Consider the following 7,622-nt stretch of genomic DNA (forward strand, 5'->3'; position numbering starts at 1 on the left):
AAATTAAACATTAAAATAAAAAATTAATTTCTGAAACAGGCTGACAAAGACTTCAAATGTTTGAATGGTCAAAGAGATATATTGAAGAGCAACTTGAACTGTAAAAGAACAACAAAAGCTAAAGTAAAAACAGGTAGAAATAAAATAGGTGAACATGGAAAAGAACCAAGTATTGGAAATTATTTTTAAGTGGTCAGCGAAATCTTTAAAGATTAGTAAAGAAATTTGTTAAAGAAACATCAAAAGATTGAATTAATTCTAGACTGGACAACATTAGTAAGGAAATTACTAAAAGTAGCACAGAGAGATAAAAGTTTAAAAATATAGGAAAGCAGCAAAAAGTCTTGGAGAATTGGCTAAAAGGCGGACAGATGGAAAAAAATCCATCATATTAATATATCCAGTAGGGGTTCTAGGAAAGGAGAATGGAGAAAATGCCTGAGAAATAATATTTAAAGAAAGAAATATTGAGAAGTTTCCAGAATTGGGAAAAGATGTGACTTTTAGTTCTATCCCCTCATACTCAATAAGGGCAATTCTGTAATTACATTTCAGAATATTAAGGATAAAGTATAAAACCTAAAAGCTACCACAGCCTACAAATCAATATAAGAAATGGCAGACAATCCAGTAGAAAAATGGGCAAAAGATATAAATAATCACTTCACAAAAGAAGTTACATAATGGCAATTTTAAAAAGGGACTAATTTCATTAGTCATCAAAGAAATTCAAATTATAACTACTATGAGATACCTCAACACACCACAATAATGGATAAAATGAAAATGACAGATAGTACCAAGTGGTGGTAGAATATCAGCCAATGGCACTTTCACATACCATTGGCAGGAGTGTAAACTGGTACAACTTTTTTGGAAAACCTTTTACCAGTATAAACCAAAGCTGAGCATACACATACCCTAAGACCTGGCAATTCCATTCTAAATAAAATTGCATACATAAGTTCAGAAATGCATATATACGTTCACCAAAAGACACAGAATGTTAATAGCAACACTATTCTGATAGCCAAAAGTTTTAAATTACACTAATGTTCATCAAGAAAAGAATAGAGAAATTATGGTGTATTCATACAATGAAATATAATACAACCCTGAGAATGAATTAATTATGTCTCATGAAAAAACATGAATAAATTTTATAAACCATGTTGATGAAAAGAAACCAAAGGTTGGGAGATACTATTTGAAAAATGTATCTGATAAAGGATTTATATCAGAATATATAAAAAACACTAACAGCTCAATAAGAAGACAGCCCAATTTTTGTTTTCGTTTCAACTGATACATAATATTTACATATTTGTAGGGTACATGTATTTGCTACACGAATACAATATGTAGTGATCAAGTCAGGGTATTTGGGGTATCCATCACCTTATTTATCATTTCTATGTGTTGGGACCATTTCAAGTCCTCTCTTCTAGCTAATTTGAAATATACAATACATCATTGCCAGCTATAGTCATTCTACTCTGCTTTTGAACATTAGAACTTATATCTTCTATCTAATTGTATGTTTATACCCATTAACCAACATCTCTTTAAGTCCCCTTACACTCACACACTGTTCCTAGCCTCTGGTATCTATCATTTGTATTCTCTACCTCCATAAGATTAACTTTTTCAGCTCCCACATATGAGTGAGAACATGTAGTATTTGTCTTTCTGTGCTTCATTTATTTCACTTGCATAATGACCTGCAGTTCCATCCATATTGCTGCAAATGACATGATTTCATTCTTTTTAATCGCCAAATAGTATTCCTTTGTGTTTATACACATTTTCTTTATCCATTCATTGATGAATACTTCGGTTGATTCTGTATCTTTGCTATTATGAATAAGGCTGCAATAAACATGCAAGTGTAGGTATCCCTGTGATATACCAATTTTCTTTGATAAATACTCAGTAGTGGCCTTGCTGAATCATATGGTAGTTCTATTTTTAGTTTTTTGATAAATCACCAAACTGTTTTCTGTAGTGGTTGCACTAATCCATATTCCCATCAATGGTGTATAAAGAGTTTTGTTTTCTCCACATTTGCCAGTGTCTTTTTTTATTTTTTCTTTTTTTTTTTTGAGATGGAGTCTTGCTCTGTCACCCCAGCTGGAGTGCAGTGGCATGACCTTGGCTCACTGCAACTTCTGCCTCCCGAGTTCAAGTGATTCTCCTGCCTCAGTCTCCAGAGTAGCTGGGATTACAGGTGCGTGCCACCATGCCTGGCTAATTTTTGTATTTTTAATAGTGATGGGGTTTCACCATGTTGGTCAAGCTGGTCTCGAACTCCTGACCGTGATCTGCCCACCTTGGCCTCCCAAAGTGCTGGAATTAGAGGCATGAGCCACTGCGCCCAGCCACCAGTGTCTTTTTGTTGTTGTTGTTTTAAAAATTACCATTCTAACTGGGGTAAGATGATATCTCATTGTGCTTTTGGTTTGCATTTCCCTGATGACTGGAAGTGTTGAGTATTTTTTCATATACATGTTGGCCATTTGTACATCTTCTTTTGAGAACTGTTTATTCATGACCTTGTGCCCACTTTTTCCTGGGATTATTTGTTTTCTACTTTTGAGTTGTTTGAGTTCTTTATATATTCCGGATACCAGTCTCTTGTCAGATGAATAGTTTGCAAATATTTTTTCCCGTCAAACAGGTTATCTCTTTGTCAATTGTTTCCTCTGCTGTCCTGAAGTATTTTAGGGTAATATAGTCCCTTTTGTTTATTTTTATTTTAGTTGCCTGAGCTTTCGAGTTCTAGCCATAAAATCTTTGCCTAGACCAATGTCCTGAAATGTTTCCCCTATGTTTTCTTCTACTCATTTTACAGTTTCAGTCTTTAATCCATTGTGAGTTGATTTTTGTATATGGTGAGAGACAAGGGTCTAATTTCATTTTTCTGCATATGGATATTGAATTTTCCCAGCACTATTTATTGAAGTGGGTGTCCTCTCCCCAGTGTATGTTCTTGACAGCTTTGTTTAAGTTCATTTGGATGTCAAAATGTGGATTTTATTTGCATTTTCTATTCTGTCCCATTGGTCTATCTGTCTATTTTATACAAATACCATGCTGTTTTGATTACTATAGCCTTGCAATATATTTTGAACTCATGTAGTCTGATGTATCCAGCTTTGTTCTTTTTGCTGAAGATTGATTTGGCTAATCTCACTCTGTTTTAATTCTGTATAAATTTTAGGATTTTTTTTCTAATTCTGTGACAAATATCATTGGTATTTTGATAAGGATTGCATTGAATCTGTAGATTGCTGTGGGTAGTACTGTCATTTTAATTATATTAATTCTTCCAGTCCATGAGCATGTGCTGTCTTGCCACTTGTTTGTGTCCTCTTAAATTTCTTTCATCAGTGCTTTGTAGTTTTCCCTGTAGACATCTTTCATTACTTTGGTTAAATTTATTTCTAAGTATTCATTTTATTGTAGCTATTGCAAATGGGATTGTTCTCTTGATTTCTTTCTCAGCTAGCTCATTATTGATGTATAGAAATGCTACTGATTTTTGTATGTTGATTTGTATCCTGCAACTTTACTGAATTTATTCATCAGATCTAAGAATTTTTTGGTGGAGCCTTTAGGTTTTTCTAGATGTAAGATTATATTATCTGCAGAGAGTGACAATTTGATTTCCTCTTTTCTAACTAAGATGCCTCTTATTTATTTCTCTTGCCTGATTGCTCTGGCTAGGACTTCTGGAACTATGTTGAATAGAAGTGGTGAAAGTGAGTATCCTTCTCTTGTTCCAGTTCTTAGAGGAAAGCCTTTCAAAATTTCCCCATTCAGTAGGATGTTAGCTGTAGGTTTGTCAGATACAAAATATATTATGTGGTGGCATGTTTCCTCTATGCCTAGTTTTGTGAGAGTTTTTATTGTGAAGGGATGTTGAATTTTATCAAATCCTTTTCTGCATCAGTTGAGAGGATCATATCATCTTTGTCCTTTATTTTGTTGATGTGATGTATCATGTTTATTAATATGCATATGTTGAACCATCCTGGCATCCCTGGGAAAAAATCTCACTTAATCATGGTGCATTATTTTTCTGATGTGCTGCTGGATTCAGTTTGGTTGCATTTTTTGGAGAATATTTGCATCTATATTCATCAGGAATATTATTCTATAGTTTTCTTTTTTGTTGTTGCATCCTTTTCTGGTTTGAGTGTCAGGATAATGCTGGCCTCATGGAATGAGTTAGGGAGAATTCCCTCCTCTTCAAGCCTTTGCAATAGTTTGAAGATAATTGATACTAGTTCTTCTTTGAAAGTTTGGTAGAATTCAGCAGTGAACCCAGCTGATCTTGGAGTTTTCTTTGTTGGGGAACTTGTTATTACTGTTTTAATTTCATTATTTGTTATTGATCTGTTTAGGTTTTTTATTTCTTCCTAATTCAGTCTTGGTAAGTTGTATAAATACAGGAATATATCCACTTCAGTTTGTTGGTGTATAGTTGCTCATAACAGTCTCTAATGATCATTTGTGTTTGTATGGTATCAGTTGTAATGTTTCCTTTTTTGTTTTATTTATTCGGGTCTTTTTTTTTCTTGGTTAGTCTACCAAGTGGTTTTTCAATGTTTATCTTTTCAAAAACGGAACTTTTTGTTTAGTTGATCCTTTGGGGTTTTTTGTTTGGTTCGTTGGTTTTTTGTTTGTTTTGTTTTTGTTTTTTTGGGGGGGTCTCCATTGTTTTAGTTCTGCTCTGGTCTTTATTATTTCTCTTCTACTAATTTTGGGTTTGGTTTGTTCTTGCTTTTCTAGTTTCTTGAGGTGCACTGTTAGATTGTTTATTTGAAATCTTTCAACTTTTCTGATGTAGAGACTTATGGCTATAAACTTTACTCTTAGCACTGTTTTGCTATATCCCATAGGTGTTGGTGTGTTGTGTTTTGATTTTTGTTTCAAGAAAAGTTTTTATTTCCTTCATCCATTTTTTCCATGACCTAATGGTCATTCAGGAGTATGTTGTTAAATTGCCATGTATTTGTGTAGTTTCCAAAGTTCCTCTTGTTATTGATTTCTAGTTTTATTCTATGGTGGTCTAAGAAGATACTGGATATAATTTTGATTTTGATTAAAAAAATTTTTTTTTGCCAGAACATGTTCTTATCTGAAATTTTAATTTTTAAGAATTAAAAATTTTTTTTCTAACTTATGGTGTATCTTGGAGGATGTTTCATTCTGTAGCTGATGGATGAAATGTTCTGTGAATGTTTATTAGGTCTACTTGGTCTAATGTTCAGTTTAAATGGATAAAATGTTCTGTAAATATCTATTATGTCTACTTGGTCTAATGTTCAGTTTAAATCCAATGTTTGTTTGTTAATTTTCTGTTCAGATGATCTGTCTAATGCTGAGATTGGGTTCTTGAAGTCCCAATTATTGTTGTATTGGAGTCTATCTGTCCCCTTTTTTTTCTTTTTGAGACAGGGTCTCACTCCGTCACCCCATCTATTAGGCAGTTCTCACATTGCCATGAAGAAATACCTGAGACTGGGTAATTTATTAAAAAAAAAAAAAAGAGGTTTAATTAGCTCACAGTTCTGTAGGCTGTACAGGAAACAGTTCTGGCATCAGCTTCTGGGGAAGCCTCAGGGAGCTTTTACTTATGGCAGAAGGCAAAGCAGCAGCAGGCACAGCACATGACAATGGCAGAAGCAAGAAAGACGGGGCGGGGGGAGGTGTCACACACTTTTAAATGACCAGATCTTGTGAGAACTCACTATCACAAAGACAGCACCAAGCCCTGAAGGATCTGCTGTCATAATCCAAACACCTCCCGCCAGGCCTCATCTCCAGCACTGGTGACTACAATGCAACATGAGATGTGGGTGGTGACAAATATCCAAACTACATCGTTCTAACTCTAGGCCCTTTCAAATCTCATGTCTTTCTCACGTTGCAAAATATAATCGTGCTTTCTCAACAGTACCCCAAAGTCTTAACTCATTCCAGCATTACCTCAAAAGTCAATAGTCTCAGGCTGGGCGCAGTGGCTCATGCTTGTAATCCCAGCACTTTGGGAGGCCAAGGCAGGCGGATCACGAGGTCAGGAGATCGAGACCACGGTGAAACCCTGTCTCTATTAAAAATACAAAAAATTAGCCGGGCGTGGTGGTGGGCGCCTGTAGTCCCAGCTACTCGGAGAGGCTGAGGCAGAAGAATGGCATGAACCCGGGAGGCGGAGCTTGCAGTGAGCCGAGATTGTGCCGCTGCACTCCAGCCTGGGCGACAGAGCGAGACTCTGTCTCAAAAAAAAAAAAAAAAAGTCCATAGTCTCATCGGAGACAAGGCAAATCCTTTCCACCTATGAGCCTGTAAAATAAAAACAATTTAGTTACTTTCAAGATACAATGGGGGTATAGGTTTTGGATAAACATTCCTGTTCCAAAAGGAGGAAATAGGCCAAAAGAAAGGGGCTTCAGGCCCTATGCAAGTTTGAAACCCAGCGGGGCAGTTATTAAATATTAAAGCTACAAAATAATCTCCTTTGACCCCATTTCCCACATCCAGGGCACACTGGTGAAAGGAGTGGGCTCCCAAGGTCTTTGGCAGTTCTATCTCTGTGGATTTTCAGGGTTCAACCCCCAGGGCTGCTGTCATTGATTGGTTGGAGTTGAATGCATGCAGGTTTTCCAGGTGCAGGGTGCAAGCTGCTGGTAGATTGCCCATTCTGGGGTCTGAAGGACAGTTGCCCCATCCCACAGCTCCACTAGTCAGTGCCCCATTGGGGACTCTGTGAGGACTCTAATCCCATATTTCTCCTCCACACTGTGTAGAGGTTCTCTGTGAGGGTTCTGCCCCTGCAACAGGCTTCTGTCTGGGCACTCAGGCTTTCCTATACACCTTCTGAAATCTAGGCAGAGGCTGCCAATCCTCCTTAACTCTTAAATTGTTTGCACCTGCAGGCTTAACACCACATGGAAGCCAAGGCTTACAGCTTGCATTTTCCGAAGTGGCAGCTTGAAGTGTACATGGGTGCCTTTGAGCCAGGGCTGGAGCTGGAGCTGGAGCAGCTGGGATGTGGAGAGCAATGTCCCAAGGCTGCACAAGGCAATGGTGCCCCAGGCCTGGCATAGGAAACCATTCTTCCCTCATAAGCCTCTAGGCCTGTGATGGGAGGGGCTACCAGAAGGTCTTTGAAATGGCTTTGAGGCATTTTCGCCTTGTATATTAGCATTTGCCTCCCTTTTAGTTATGCAAACATCTTTAGTAAGTGGTTCTCCTATAGTCTGCTTTAATTCCTCTCCCCAAAAAGCTTTATTTTTCTCTACCACATGACTAGGCTGCAAATTTTTCAAACTATTACACTCTGCTTCCTGTATAAATATAATTTCCAACTTTAAGTCATTTCTTTGTTCCTGTATCCAAGTGTAGGCTGTTAGAAGCAGTCACACCACTTCTTGAACACTTTGTGGACTGGAAATTTCTTCTGCCAGATCCTCTAGGTCATCACTCTCAAGATCAAACTTCCACAGATTTCTACGGCATAAACAGAATGCAGGCAAGCTCTTTTCCAAGACGTAACACACAAGATCTTTGCTCCAGTTTCCAGTAAGTTCCTCATTTCCATCTGAGATCTCGTCAGC

The sequence above is a fragment of the Symphalangus syndactylus genome, chromosome 4 (assembly GCF_028878055.3).
Source record: "Symphalangus syndactylus isolate Jambi chromosome 4, NHGRI_mSymSyn1-v2.1_pri, whole genome shotgun sequence".
Lineage (NCBI taxonomy): Eukaryota > Metazoa > Chordata > Mammalia > Primates > Hylobatidae > Symphalangus > Symphalangus syndactylus.